Below are 15777 nucleotides of genomic sequence, written 5' to 3' on the forward strand. Positions count from 1 at the left end.
CATTGGCTGTCGGCGCCGGCCACTCACCGTACAGCCCGGGCCGTACCGCCCTCAGCCCGACTACCCGAGGCCAAGCGCGGCCGGGGAAGGGGACCGCTCCCCGCCCACGCCCTGCTTTGAGCGGCCTCGCTCACTCCCTCTGCCCTCCCTCGGGGAATGCCGCGGCGGCCGCGCCCTCCGCCCACGGCAGCCTCTCACCCCCCGCGGCGGGCGGTGGCGCCCCTCCGCCAGCCTTAGCGCCCCGCCCCTCCACCCGAAGCGCGTGCGCTCATTGGCTGTGGGTGCTGTCACTCCGACTCTCTCCCACCAACCCAGGAGGCGGCCCGGCGGTGTTCCGCCTCTCCGCCGGGAGCGCGTTCGCTCATTGGCTGTTGGAGCTGTCACTCCGCCTCGCCCCGCCGGCCCGAGGGCGGCTCGGGGGCGCCTCCCCGCGCACCTGCGGCAGGGCTGGGGTCGGCCGCGCCCTGCGCCGCTGAGGCACCGTGCGGTGCGCAGTCGGCGCGGTGCTCTGCAGTTTTTGCTTGAATATCAGTGCCCCAGGGCTTGAGGTCCGGCTCTGTGCGCTCTCTGCACGTACTGTGCCTGCCTTTCGCCTGTCCCCGCGAAACGGGAGACACAGACGGGAGGAGCCGGGAATAACGGAATGGATGAGGCGGTCCTGAGGGACGCCTGGCACACAGAGATGGCAGCAGCGCTCGGGTCGGAGTGAACACTCACAGCACCTAGCTTATTTACGAGGAAGGTTTCCCATAGCACAGGGATATTTTAAGTAATTCTTCATTTTAATATTGCAGCCTGATTTGAGCAGTGAAGCCTTTCCCGGAACTAATTACTAATGTCTGATAACCCATTTACTGTTTCCAGGACATACAGGTTTTAGAGGAGGCCTGGGGAGTATTTTGTCTCAGCTACTTTTGCTATCTTGCCATCATTCTGTTCCTTCCCACAGCTTTTTTCCCTTACAGCCTTTGCCACTGTAACTTCTGTACAGCTGTGGCAATGTAGATGGTTACTCCTGCTTATGCTGGATGTACACCAGCTCAGTGTAAAATGGCACCAGGAAGGATCAGACACACTGGCTTCAGAGCAGAGCATACTGCAGAAGTCTTCATCTTTAGATAAAAATTTAATCAATATTTTTGATAAAAGCATATGTTTAACTGCTAACTAGTACTAGTGTGCTAATCTACTCTACCAATCCAAGTTTCTCTACTTCGTACTGCAATCATAGAATCATAGAATAGTTTGGGTTGGAAGGGGCCTTCAAGATCATCTAGTTCAACCCCCCCTACTGTGGGCAGGGACACCTTCCACTAGTGGCTCAGAGCGCTATCCAACCTGCCCTTGAACGCTTGCAGGGATGGGACACCCACAGCTTCTCTGGGCAACCATCCAATTCTGACCAGCTGGGCTCCAGCAAAAAAAAAAAAAAAAAGAAAAAGTGGCATTTTCAATACTAGTCTTGCTTTTTTTCTGGAAGAATTTAAGATGTCATTATGTGGCTGCTGAAAAGGAATGAAATCATTAGTGTATTCAGGCAATCGTATTTCTTGTTTTCCCCTTTGAAAGCATTGTACTCTGTATTTTAAATATCAGAGAATTTTATATAAAAGAGAAGTAACTTAATAGTAAAGGCACATAACAAAAATTCCACCATGTGCTGTAGGCAAGGTTTCATATTATTGAAATGTTAAAATACCCATTCCAGTCCTACTAAAAATAAAATTCTAATTTGCTTACATCTGAGATTAATGTTTCACTGCTTTTAAGTTTGTTAGTTATTTACATCCTAATCTTGCAGATGATTCTCTTTGGAGGAAGTGGTCTATTTGTATAGGAAGGTGATTTTACTTCTATGGAAAGGAGGAGCAAGTTACTACCCCTGAGGCCAACTGGTAAGGTTTCTGATTTGGCAGTATTTTACACTACATACAACGTAATAGAAAAGCATTTATAGTAATGGTAAAAGTGGGCCTTAATTATTTCATAGATGGTTTTCAGTAATTTAAAATTGGAGGAAACCAGCTAGAAGTACCTTGTTACAGAATATTACTGGAGATAATAGATTTATTCATAAAACTTGACAAGCTGAAATAAATCAAATCGACCTTTATCTTCACCTACAAATTAAGTATCCCCTATTTTTAATGCAAAAATAAGCCTATTAGATATTACACTCTTCTAAATCATAACGTCTGATTGTTACCAAGATCCATTCAAACTTTACACAGCTTTTTAATAACACATTTTACAATTAATTCCACAAGGAGGGATACAGGCCAGCTCCTACCCTTATTGAAGGTATTTTAATTTTAAACATAAAATGTGTAAAGCTTGCCTTTATCTCTTGTTCTGCTGTACAGCCGTCAGTACATAATATTTCAGTGCTCTTGAAAAGGGAGGGATACAGAACTGATGTTTTTCTAAGGTATAGCATATCCAACACACCACATGTTGGAATCTGATAGATTATGCAGTTTTTTGGAAGAAGAGTTTTATGACATCGGGAAGGTCATTTTAAGAAAAAGTAGAAATTAACATCTTCAGGAACATGAGCATTTGTATATATTTGTAAATATATACATGAAAATTATCCATGCTCTCCAGAAAATGCTTGGACACTCCCTACAGTTAATTTATTGCATCTACCTGTTGTAACTTGCTATGAAGTGAATTATGAACTCTCCGGAACTGGGACTATTTTTCACCGTGAGTCTTCTTAGTGTTTTGCACCTTGATCTTAATTAATGCCTGTAGGCATTTCTGCAAAACAACTATTAAATAACAATCCACGTTGATCAACTCCTCCCATACACTTCTTGCTACTTTAGAAGTCAAACGTACAGACTGGGCAGGTGTTCCAGGTGTTATGGAGTAATGGTATCTAAATTAGTGGGAGTGTAGGAGAGTTGACACATTCAACCTTTGATAATTGAAGGTAAGGGTGAAGCAAGGCTTTGATTATCCTGTAGAAGTCTTGAATGAAGGAAGTGTACAGAAAGAAGTGTACTTACTTTCTTTTCAAGTGTGTAGCTAAATGGGGGGAGCAGGCTGATCTTAGATGACAGCTGAAAATAACTGCAAGATACATGTAAGAGGAAACAATAAAAAAAGGCTCGAGCCACGTACAGACTTTTTAATGCAAAATAAGGAGGCACCTAATTTCTATGTTGGAGTCATTTCATGTATTTATACTTTTCTCATTTCCTACCTAATGGCTACAGATCTGAGTTCTTTCTGGCTCAGCATTCCTCAGCTCATGAAAACAACTGCAACTTCAGCTTCTCTGGGCTAAAAACCTTCTCCCCTTTCCTGGATACCAATTTACCAGTGTAAATAGTGATATATTATTTTCTACATATGTTTTATACATATAGTCTGTAAATATTTTCCGCACAGAAGAGAGCCTGGGACAAACCTTTGTGTTTCAAGAAAAAGAAGCAGTACTTGCGTAACATGCAGCTTCCTCACTATGGTAAAGTAGTTTTTTGGGTTTTTGTTTCTTTTAATTCCATAATGGTCCAGGGATAATTTTGGTTCAGGACAGGTTTGAAAGGACCAGGCTTCCAATGCTGCAGCTATTAACTGACTCTGTGAAACTTAGATAGTCCTTATTAGGGATGCGGACCATGAAATTGGTTGAAATATTGCCAAGAAAGAATCAGCATACAGTGGAAAGATAAGATTCTTGGAAGTTTAAATATTATTACCCAGCAGAGACTTAGGTTACCTTTTAATGCACATCACCACATGCACCACAGGAGCTATCTTGCAGTGCCCGGATAACAACAAAAATGCAAAGGATCATCAAACAACTACTTGCAAGGCTTCACATATTCTTCAGGAGAAACTGCCTTTCATATGGAAATAGCAATTCATGGAAATTAAAAGCTAGCAGTTCACGAGAGGTTCACTGTAGCAGGACATTAAATCAGAGCTTTCATTAGTGCTGGTCATTTTAAAGGTAAATTCCACTCAAGTAGATATGACTGTTTTATACAACCACATCTAGTGACACAGCAGATGAGAAATTCCTTCCAAAGCAAAGTCAGTGGGGTTGAAATTCCCTGTCCAGATAAGCACAGTCTTCCTTTTGTTTTTATTAAATACCATCATTCTGTAGAATAGGCCAATGACATTCATTATCCAGTTCAATAGCTAATCACCTTAGAGTTATTTTTTAATAGCACCATGTGTTGCGTGTAACAAATTTGATGCAAATCAAATGAAAAATTAAACATTAGAGAAATGACCCAGAGCCCATACACTGCAGATGCAGGGGGATATGGCCAGAAGTACAGAAGAGTAAAGGACAGAAGCACACAGGAGCAAATGCTGAAGGAGGGAGAGGAAGGAACCAGCTGCATCATGGAGCTGAATTAGTTGTAAAACACAAAGGAATGAAGCCATAAGGAGGATGAAATTATTGCAGGGAAAATGCGCTGCCGACTACAGAAGCTGGCGTGTAGCAATGGTATCCCAACCCTCCGTCTTCATGAAAGAGACGTGTTAGCAGCCTCATACCACCAATTCTTGCTGCTCCATGTGGAAACAGAGCAGATTTCTCAATGTGTATGAAACAGAAAAATCAACAGTGTTTCAATACAATGACATGGCAGACCTAGGCTAGCGTAATATGTATTAATGAATGTGTAATAGCAATAATGATAATTATTACAGTAACCAACAGTAGCTTCATTGTACGTTCAAAAATTGAACTTACTCCTCTTCAACTATACCCTAGATCTAAGATTAGAACTAAAAAAGTATTACTTTATTACTTTGAATTGTCATTATATGGTTCTAGAAGAATATTGAGTTCCTAAATAAAATACTACAGTGGTTTCACCACAGACTCTGAGAACCGCCTTGAAAATGAGTGGTAAGAATGAAATAGCTGACAAATTGCAACACATGAAGTTTTGCTCTTAAGACCATCTCTTAAATTGACATACAAAATGTTTTGCACAAGGAAGCCTTTTATCATCTTTGCTACATCTGCTGGATTCTTTTATGATAACTTACATGCTGCATGAATTATTTTGCTTTGATTATTAAAAAGGAGTTGGTGGTAGAAAATCTGATTTATTTCCTCACAATAAATAACAAAGCTTAGAGCACTAGGAGATGGAATCACTGTGTGTTACAATTTAAGTTACCACTGATTAAAACAGTTAACTAAACTTATTCTCATTTCATACCTACCTTCACATGAAGTCTAACATTTACATTTTGCTGCTTTCATTTTCATAAATATAAATAATGCCACATAGCAGGCTAACAAACAAAAAGACTCCTTCTTTGATACTGACAGTCACACTTTGTTGCATCTTCGGTGCTGCTTAGGTGTGTTAGCTGAATGAAAGTGGTACTAGCTCATAAATGTTCTTAGTCACACTGAGCAAGTCTTGGCTCAGAGTGACTGAAATTGTAATCTCCACCTTCCAAACTCTGAAATTTTGGTTGCTCCATCCTCTAAAGGGACGGCTGTAATGGCAGTGACTCCAGATTTGCAGAGAACAGTCTGACCACTTTGTGTACACGTGTTTGTCTGAGTAGAGTACCTTCTCCTTCCTGTGGCCAGGTGGGACAGCAAAAGGTCTGTCCCCAGCAGCATCTTTGTGTTAAGGACTAGTATAGCAAAACTGTCTGCTTGTTCAAACTCTCTTATTGTTCATTTAATAGCAGAGTGTAATTAGTAAAGGTTAAGCATGGATCCCATCTTCATATGATACAAAGTTAGTAGTCACAAAATCCAAACCCAGACATACGACTAGTTATGAGGCAGTTTTAACAAGTAGAAAAAACATTATTGTTGCATATATCCCTGCTTTCCAGTCTCCTTACCCCCACTAAGCAGCTGGCACTAAAAAAAACCCCAACAAATACATTTCTTTAATAAACGGACAAAAGATACCTCCTACCTTAATCCTTCAGTATACAAGAGAAGCCTTCTGCATCATGAGTAATTCCAAAATGTCCAATGTGTGATACTACATAAAAGCAAGCCTTGGCTTGCATGTTTTCTTCAATGGTTTTACACTGATCAAAGACATATTCACCTCAGCAACAGGTTCCCCACCCCCTGCCCTAAGTTTGTGACAGCATTTTCGTTTTGTTTTGGTTTTTTTCCCCTCTGGAACTACTGACTTGAGTCAGTCACACTCTTTTGCTGAGAATGCTGGGCTTACTCAATGCTACTGTTTGAAAATCTTGCCAGTTACAGAACTGGTTCCAAGATCTTTATTTTTTCCCAGTATTTTTTTGCTCCAGGAAAGCCATGGACACTTTAGAGCTTTTTTTCGTATGCCAGCGTAATTCTAAATAGTTTAATATTCTATCAAGCCGAGATTTCAGCATCAGCTGCCATCTCCTCACAGTGCTTCCTTTGAAAAGGGTTGCACAGTTTTTAAATATAGCACTTTAGTACAATGGGAGCAGTTTGCAAGCAGATTAAAAGTACTACAATTTCAAATACAAATACAAGAGCAGCATCTGTTTTGTTTTGCTTCTGCATAGCTAGATTTAATATGTGAGGGTATATTCCCAGCTCCAGAATAATAATAGAAATATTAGTAATGTAACAGATACTGCTATTTCCTTTGTGATATAGCTAGCACAGAGTAACAAGGAAGGAAAGAAAAAAAACTACAATTAAATTTTTTCTTTTCCAAAGAACTTTTAAAATATTTTATAACTATTTAACATGTATAAGGGTGCTGAGATTTGCTGGAATTGTAAAAGAGAGGAAAAACAAACAGACCTTGAACATCAGAACTAAGAGGGCTTTTCTTTGATTAACTTGTATCTCAGTTAATTTACTGTCATGGAAAAAAAAAGATACAAGTTCTGACTGAGGCTTCTTACTAAGTGTTTATGGGATGAAACATTCATTTAAGCCAGTTATTTCCTAACAATCCATCTGCTTGCAACAGTTACTTATTTAAAAGCCATGCTTTGTTCTTCAGGTACTGTACATATCCAAAAGGAAGTGCCAGGACAGGAAGAGGCATACAGCACTCAATTCACAGAGCAGGACTTGCCATACAATTAACGAAATGCCTAAATGACAAATGCAGTGCACTGAAACCTGCCATGAGAGAATTTCAAAGACAGTCACAAAAGACAAAGCATTGAAGCTCCACTAATTTGCAGGGATTGGCCTGTCCCTGTTGCTGGCTGGAGCAGGGAGCCTGGAGCATGGAGCAGCTGGAGCTGTGCCCATGTGGTGTGAGCACAGCTGGCTCTTGGATGTGTTCCGACCCTTTTGGCAACAGCTGAGAGGTGATGTCCATCCAATAAATGGGGTCCACTCTAAAAACGAGCACGCTGTTGATCTGTAATAACTTTCTGTAAATCAAGTTAAGTGCACACCTTGAAGAGGAAACTCAGTTGCTCACCTCTCCTAAAAAACGCGTAGCAGCAATAGAAGCAGATTTCACAGAGATTGCAGTGTATGGAAATAAAATTTTATGGGAGATATGCCTAAGCTCCCAGGAGGGCTGTGGAAAATCTAAAGTCTCTGCTTCAGTATATAATAATGTGGGTAGTACAGTGATAATATCACAGTTCCTTGAGCTTGGTGCTTAGAGGCAACAGCTGAAAGAAGTCCCCACTGAGACAATGAAATAGAGCACAAACAATTTGTTTGATGTTCTCCAAACACTGTTGGGTGATTTGTCAGTGCTCCTAATAATGGGAGCTTGTGAGTGCTCCTTATAACTTCTAGTCACGTACAGAACAAGTATGTATGAAATATATCTATTCTCTGGCATGTCTTTCTTAGAGTAAAAAGAAAGACCTGGCTGTATCTGGCTCCCTAGATACAAGGGAAGGGTTTATTTTTTTTAAAGAAAGAAACAATTTATTATTAATTTTAGTCAGATAACTGAGCTCAAGTGTAGTCATAATTTCTTTATTGAAGTAATTAATAGATTAATAATGTTCCTGAAGAAAAACAAATATATGCTTTAACAGATAAATTAACTTGGTGTTTTTCAACCATAGAAGACTGGTAAACCCCACTGAGCATATGTGCAGTCCACTGGTCTCGTCCTCTGTATTGCTTGCTTCACTTCCTGCAAGTCTTTCCCAGGCACTTCATTTTAGCTCTATAGTTGTGAGGCACTTTAGAGGAGTTTTCAAAAACTGTGTCACTGGATGGATCTTTTAATCTGTCTTTTAGGCAAGCGCACAGGGGAAAATACTTAATCTAGCCCAGCAAAATAAAACATAAATTTGCACTCAGAATTATATATGACCCAATTCTTAGCTTGCAAAGAAGGTCAGACTTTGGAGTGGCTTTTCATTTGGAGATTTACTGGGTACTAGGAGTTTTGAGCTGAGACCTACCTGCATTTACCCCTCTTCCAACCCAACAGCACTCCAAGGTGTAGCACATGCAAACCATGATATAGCAGGTCTACAGCTTTGCCAAGTGTGTGGCAGCTGTATCTAGCCCCTGAACATATTTGGATTTTGACCAATACAATAAATTCTGTTTTGAAGCAGGAGGGTGTTAAAAATCAGCTTTACAGGAGGGAATGGAAAGGAGGGAATGCTTTGATTTCTGGTATGAAAAGTAGACTTCAGTCTGCAGAATATGACTGAGAGCTAAGCATTCTAGATGGATTTTTCTCAAGCCCAAACAGAGTTGTTTGGCTGCAGGTGATAAGAACTACAGAGTTTCAGTGCCTCCAAAGGAGTTCTTTCCCCCAGGGCCATGGAAAGTTTCACCAGCTAGCCTAAACTGCTGCATGAAGGCTTCAGTTCTGCCACTGAGAGACGATGGCAGAAGTTAAGTACTGGATATTTGTTGCAGTTTCTAAAACTTACGCAAAAAACAAAAGGTAATTATTCTTCTCAATTATAACACTTGAGAGTTTCAGTGTGAAATCTGAGCCTATTACAGTACATTATAGCAAAAGGAAAACCAACTCTTATCTTAGGGAGCTCCCAAGCTTGTATTTATGATTAGATGAAAAAGGGGAAAAGAAACAAACCAAAGAGAGGAAGATGAAAGAACAAGGTTTTAGGGAAGACAAACACTGTGTGGGTGGGGACCAGTAAATTCAGCTCCTTGCTCAGCTGTAGTCTAGAGTTTTTAAATCTTATCAGCTCACCATGGCTTCTTTCTAAGCTACCTCAGTGAATGCAAGATTAGGCCTACTTTTTGCTAAATTTTAGAAGCTAAGTCACTTGAAAATTGATTTCAAGCTAATCACGGGAGTGCTATGCAGAAAGCTTTCTGTCACGCTCCTAAGTTTCAATTCTTGGATGAAAACAACAGTAAACTCACTTTGAAGACGTTATAAAATCTGTCCCTGCAAAATCACTTTTGCTTTCCTCTCACAGGGAATATGATTCAAACAAACCACATCATATATTCCAGTTTCATAATATTGAAAAAGAGAAGTTTTTCATAGAATCTGGCACCAAACAGCTGCTGCCACAAGAATTGTAAACTCACATAAAAACCTGCCAAAATACTAATTTTTAAACACATACATTTTTAAGCCTTTTGTTGATATCGCAGCATTTTATCAGAATATAAGTTTCCACTGTTCTGACTCTCATGGCCACACAACACTACTTAGCAGGCTTTAAACAAAGTAAGGAAGGCAGATAAACAAACCTGGGGAGGAACAGATTGTTTCAGCTGAGATTTTAATCACGTTACTTAACTCCAGTGAATAGACAATACTGCAAGAGCCAGCAATTCAGACTGCTGCAAGGATAAAAAACTGCAGTTTTCATCTCCTCTTTGAAGGTCTTCCTCTTCACCTCTACCAGGACTGATCAGAGAAGATTAAGGAAGAGTCCAGGCAGGACTCTAGGAAGCAGAAGCAGCAGTGGGATACTATAAACATAATAATTGTTTTTTCTAATTGAATTATTCCATTCAAGGCCTCTCTACTACTAGGAAAGAAAAATAAAACAAATAATACCTCTTTATGTAAGGAAAAAAGTAAGCACGGACACACTGTTAACAGAAGAGGTCTATTTAGGGTATTCTTCATGCTTTGAAGACTTTGTATTTCAGATGGCAAGTTTATGATAAATATATGATGCATACAGCTCACGAGTAGATGCAAACCCAAACTGAATCTTGAAAGGAAGCATTAGAAAGCTTTAAAGAGGACAAATGGTTGCATCCCTTCCTCATAGTTTAAAGATGGAAGGCCTCTGAAGCCATAGGTCATTCTGTGAAAGCCAGCTACTAAATCTTAGAGATCCTGCCTGCTGAGTCTCACTTTAAGAGCCCAACCCTTTTATTTAGTGACATTGACATCTGCATGGTCTTTCATCTCAGCACAACTGCAAATAGAAGGATTTTTAGGTTAGCACCACTGCACTCCTTGCAAATCACTCACCTTTGAGTCCTTGCAGAGGATTGATTGAAGGCATAGCAGTCTGGCACATAAAGCAAGTATGGCTTTCTGTGGTTTTCAGAGTTGAGATAAAACAATAGCCATTAGCAGTCACCACAGTTGCCCTAACTCCAAGCTTTCACTATGAGAGAACAGTGAAATTGTGTGAAACCAATAGCAGCAGCAGCCAGCAGACATTTGTTCACCAGTGGAGGTAACATTTAAATGCAAAGCCAAAGCCTCAAAATGAACAAGATACTTGGTAATCATCATCCCTCCATCTGTAGTCAGTGGACACTTTCTGGTCCTCTTAGTTCATATTCCTGATGGTGTACAGGACCCTGTATCAGTGGATGTCTGTTACCCAGTATAACTCAGTAATAATAGAAGAAAGATCCAATAAATTACCAGAACCACAGTCCTTGAGTCACTCAGAAAACACCACTTGCCAGAAACAAAATGAGCTGTACTGCAGAGGCCTCTCGTCTTTGACAACAGCAGCAGAAAAATTTCAGGACATGGGAGACCAGAAAAGATGCCATACCTTTTAAAAGCAAATATTCTCACTCTCCTGGTCAAAGTAAAGAGTTACCTGAGGATTTTGCTATTCCTTTGTAAATACAGCAGAGCTTTGTCTTCCTTTCACATGTATAATCCCCAGAGCAGCTGTTCCCAATCTGAAGAAGACCTGCTGCAGATGCACCCATGGTTACAGCTTTAAAGGAGTGCCCTGACAAAGCAACCCCTGCACAGTACTGCTGCAAGGGTGAGGTATCTATTTTTGCTTACATTGTGTTATAACATAAAAGCTTTACTTCTCAGCTGAGCTGGCCCCTGCCCTTTCTGTGCTGCCCCAATGTCACCACTGGTGGAGCTGCACCTGTGCTTCAGCAGGTCTCCAAGGTATCACACTCATCTCACTAATCTTGCTCTGAGCAAGTCTGTGCAGCTTGGCACCAATAACCCGGGCAGCTGTCTGGATTATGAGCAGTACCTACAAGATGAGTACTGAGAAGTGACTTCACTAGGTCAAGCATTGTACAAACACACAGTAAGAGACAGAGCAGCTTAAATAAACAGGGAAAGGATCAAAGAAATCCTCATTTAATAGGTAGAGAATAGAAGCACTGAAATTCAGTGATTTACTTCTCAGAGACCACAGGAAATACAGGTAGCAGAATCCTTGTTTGCTGCTTTAAATAGCAGACAAATTGTCATCACCTTTCCTCACACAATCTTAAAAAAAATCACTTTGAGCTTTGGGAATTCACACGTGGGATTATTTGGATGCTGGAGCGCATCTGCAAATGCCAGGATGGGACAGGGTCTGGCAGCAGAAGGCACATGAGATAGCTAATGTTGACTGGGCCTACCTAGCAAGAGAGTAGGGGATTGCTAGAGTGGGCTTCTTGCCTGTTGTCCTTGGTTGAGATGTTCACTGCCACTCCTGTCCATTCTCGCTGTTGCTACAACTACCTTCTCGCCAAATCCAGTAGAAGAGCAGCTGGTTAGAGTTGGGAAGGACAGCAATCTTTGCCACCATCTAGAGAGATCTACAGCCCCACTCAACTGGTTAAATGCAGACTCTGCTGTGCTGCCATGCCTGTTACAGGAAGCCTGTGACCTTTCAGAGCCACCTCTGTAAAGATCTAAGCCCAGAGGGAAATTTATCTTTCGTTCCTCCTACCAGTGATCTGTTTTAATCAGGATTGTTTCTGTAGCTGTTTCTTCTGTAGGAAGGGCATCAGACAACAAAAAACATGGTAGACTGTTGGGTAAGTGATAGTAAAATCACCTGATTGCATCCAGCCTTGATGTTAATATTGCCAACTGCTGTAAAATCATCCTGAGTCACCTCTTTGATATCTGTTAAAGAGCAGCAGGGAGAAAACTGTGCTCTTTTAGCACTGGTCAAGAGGCTTTGTTAGGATAATCAAAGCATTGTTGTTGCTAAAGCAAATGTGTCTATCTCTGGGCCTTTTGGTGGGATATCATTCAGATTGTCCCAACCTCGCTGCTTGGATTCCTGATACATTCCCAAAGAAGCACTGCACATACCTTTACTGTCCCTGCTTGCCCCCATCCAGGTGATTTTCTGAGGAAATGATCTGCAGTCTAACAAACAATAAAGATCAATGCTTTCGCTTAGTGCTTTATTTCATGTGCATGGAGGCCCACATTTCACTGCTGACTGATTAAATGTGGTGGTAAAATGTCCAGTTGTGTGGTTCTCAGTATACTCATATCATCTCTTTGAGGAGACAGCACTCACAGGGTGGAAGTGTAGATGTGTTTAGGAAGAAGCTGCATATAGACTGTTTCCCCTTCTGCCTGTTCCTCTGGAATAACTCCGCTCGCTATTATTTAAAAGAAAAACATAAAAATCAGCTTATGTGTTCTGTTCTGTAGAGAATACTTTTTTCCCCCTGTAATGCAAATATGCTTTAATGCCAAGAGGAAAATGACATGCAAGGGGAGAAGGGCTAGAACAATCATCCACTAATTTTCCCAGTTCCCCATTGGTCTGCCCTTCTCCCTCTTGCACTTTGGAAGCTTTAAATGAAGTGAGTGTAGTATACTGATTTTTAGCATAAGGTAATGTGCTAATAGGCAGAGGAGGTCAAAGTAAGTTTGGGTCAGTCAAGAGAGGATGTAATTAGACATTAAGGACGTATAGTAGTTTAAACATCTGATTGTGTTTTCATAGAATCGTAGAATCAACCAGGTTGGAAAAGACCTCCAAGATCATCAAGTCCAACCCTTGATCCAACACCGCTGTGGTTACTAGACCATGGCACTAAATGCTACTTCCAGTCTCATCTTAAAAATCACCAGGGACGGAGAATCCACCGCCTCCCTGGGCAGCCCATTCCAATGTCTGATTATTCTCTCTGTAAAAAGGAGCTTAAGACTGTGCTCTCTTGTCCTATTGCTGGTTGCCTGGAAGAAGAGACCGACGCCCACCTGGCTACAACCTCCTTTCATGTAGTTGTAGAGAGTGATGAGGTCTCCCCTGAGCCTCCTCTTCTCCAGGCTGAACAACCCCAACTCCCTCAGCCTCTCCTCATAGGACTTGTGCTCGAGTCCCTTCACCAGCCTCGTTGCTCTTCTCTGGACCTGCTCCAGCACCTCAATATCCTTCCTGAACTGAGGGGCCCAGAACTGGACACAGGACTCAAGGTGTGGCCTCACCAGTGCTGAGTACAGGGAAGAATCACTTCCCTGGACCTGCTGGCCACACTGTTCCTGATACAGGCCAGGATGCCATTGGCCTTCTTGGCCACCTGGGCACACTGCTGGCTCCTGTTCAGCTTCCTGTCAATCCAAACTCCTTTTCTGCCTGGCTGCTCTCCAGCCACTCTGTCCCCAGCCTGTAACGCTGCATGGGGTTGTTGTGGCCAAAGCGCAGGACCTGGCACTTGGCCTTGTTGGATCTCATCCCACTGGAATCAGACCATCTCTCCAGCTTGTCCAAGTCCCTCTGAAGAGCCCTTCTGCCTTCCAGCAGATCAACACTCCTCCCCAGCTTGGTGTCATCTGCAAATTTGCTAATGGTGGACTCAATCCCCTCATCCACATCATCAATAAAGATATTAAATATAACTGGACCTAACATTGATCCCTGGGGGACACCACTAGTGACCGACCGCCAAGTGGATGCAGCCCCGTTCACCACCATTCTCTGGGTCCGGCCCTCCAGCCAGTTCCTAACCCAGCACAGAGTGCCCCTGTCCAAGCCATGGGCTGCCAGCTTTTTCAGAAGAATGCTGTGGGAGATGGTGTCAAAGGCTTTGCTGAAGTCCAGACAGACACATCCACAGGCTTCCCCTCATCCACCAGGCGGGTCATCTGATCATAAAAGGAGATCAGGTTGATCAGACAGAACCTGCCCTTCCTAAACCCGTGCTGGCTGGGTCTGATCCCTTGTCCATCCTGTAGGTGTTGTGTGATTGCACTTAGGATGATCTGTTCCATAACCTTGCCAGCCACTGACAGGCCTGTAGTTTCCCAGGTCCTCTTTGCAGCTCTTTTTGTGGATGGGCGTGACAGTTGCCAACTTCCAATCATGTGGGACCTCCCCAGTGAGCCAGGACTGTTGGTAAATGATGGAGAGCGGCTTGGCGAGCTCTTCTGCCAGCTCCCTCATCACCCGAGGATGGATTCTATCTGGCCCCATAGACTTTGTGAGCATCCAAGTGGCTCAACAGGTTGCTAACCGTTTCCTCCTGGATTACAGGGGAGCTATTTTGCTTCCTGTCTCTGTCTACCAGTCCCAGAAGCCAGTTGTCCTGAGGACAACTTGTCTTCTTGTTGAAAACTGAGGCAAAGAAGGTGTTAAGTACCTCAGCCTTTTCCTCATCTTTGGTGACTGTGTTCCCCCCCATGTCCAACAAAGAATGGAGGTTTTCCTTGCCCCTCCTTTTGCTATTGATGTGTTTGTAGAAGCACTTCTTGTTATCCCTAACAGAAGTGTCTAGATTGAGTTTGAATTTTGCCTTTATCTCTCTAATTTTCTTTCTACATGACCTAACTATATTCCTAAACTCTTTATGAGTAGCCAGCCCTTTTTTCCATAGTCAGTAAGCCCTCTTTTTTTACCCTAAATCGCTTCAAAATCTCCTTGTTCAGCCAGGCTGGCTGAACCTTTTGGCTCAATGGGACAACCTGCTCCTGTGCGTTAAAGACTTCCTTTTTGAAGCATGTCCACCCCTCCTGGACCCCTTTGTTTTCAAGGGCTCTTTCCCAAGGTACCCTTTGAACCAGTCTTCTGAGTAGGCTGAAATGTGCCCTCCAGGAGCCCAGGGTAGAAGTTTTAATGATGGTCCTCTTTGCATCCCTGGGTATTGAAAACTCTATTATTTCATGGTCACTGTGCCCCAGATGGCCTCCAACCTCCACATCTCCCACCAGCCTCTCTCTGTTTGTGAACAGCAGGTCTAGCAGGGCCCCACCCCTGGTAGGCTCATTTACCAGCTGCAACAGGAAATTATCCTCCATACACTCTGGGAATCTCCTAGACTGCCTCTTCTCTGCTGTGTTGAGTTTCCAGCAGACATCTGGCAAGTTAAAGTCACCCATAAGAACAAGGGCTGGTGATTTTGAGACATCTGCCAGCTGCTTGTAGAATAATTCATCACCCTCATCATCCTGACTGGGTGGTGTATAACAGACTTCCACCAGGATGTCAGCCTTTTTGGCCTTCCCCCTGATTCTGATCCACAGGCACTCAACCTTCTTGACTGCCCTCTGCCTGACTCTCTGGGTCAAGGGCCTCATACCTGTTCTTTAAGGGCACTGGGGGACGTGATGGGGGTTGGGAAGGGATTCTTTTACCTCTTCGATGGGGGACCTGTTTCCATTCCCCCTCCTCTACCTGGTTTGCTCCATCTGCCTGATGGCAGGAGGG

General features: G+C 42.6%; 1 long non-coding RNA gene across 1 annotated transcript; it reads left to right on the forward strand.

Annotated features, from left to right (window-relative positions):
- The first annotated feature begins 40 nt into the window (after positions 1–40).
- On the forward strand, positions 41–7324 carry LOC113989036. Its single transcript, XR_005566238.1, has 3 exons — positions 41–769; positions 1802–1895; positions 6969–7324. It is a non-coding gene; the product is annotated as an uncharacterized LOC113989036 (long non-coding RNA).
- The last annotated feature ends 8453 nt before the right edge of the window (positions 7325–15777 follow it).

This window comes from Pipra filicauda, unplaced genomic scaffold (assembly GCF_003945595.2).
Source record: "Pipra filicauda isolate LSUMZ 115617 unplaced genomic scaffold, ASM394559v2 scaffold66_size7647185_pilon, whole genome shotgun sequence".
NCBI lineage: Eukaryota > Metazoa > Chordata > Aves > Passeriformes > Pipridae > Pipra > Pipra filicauda.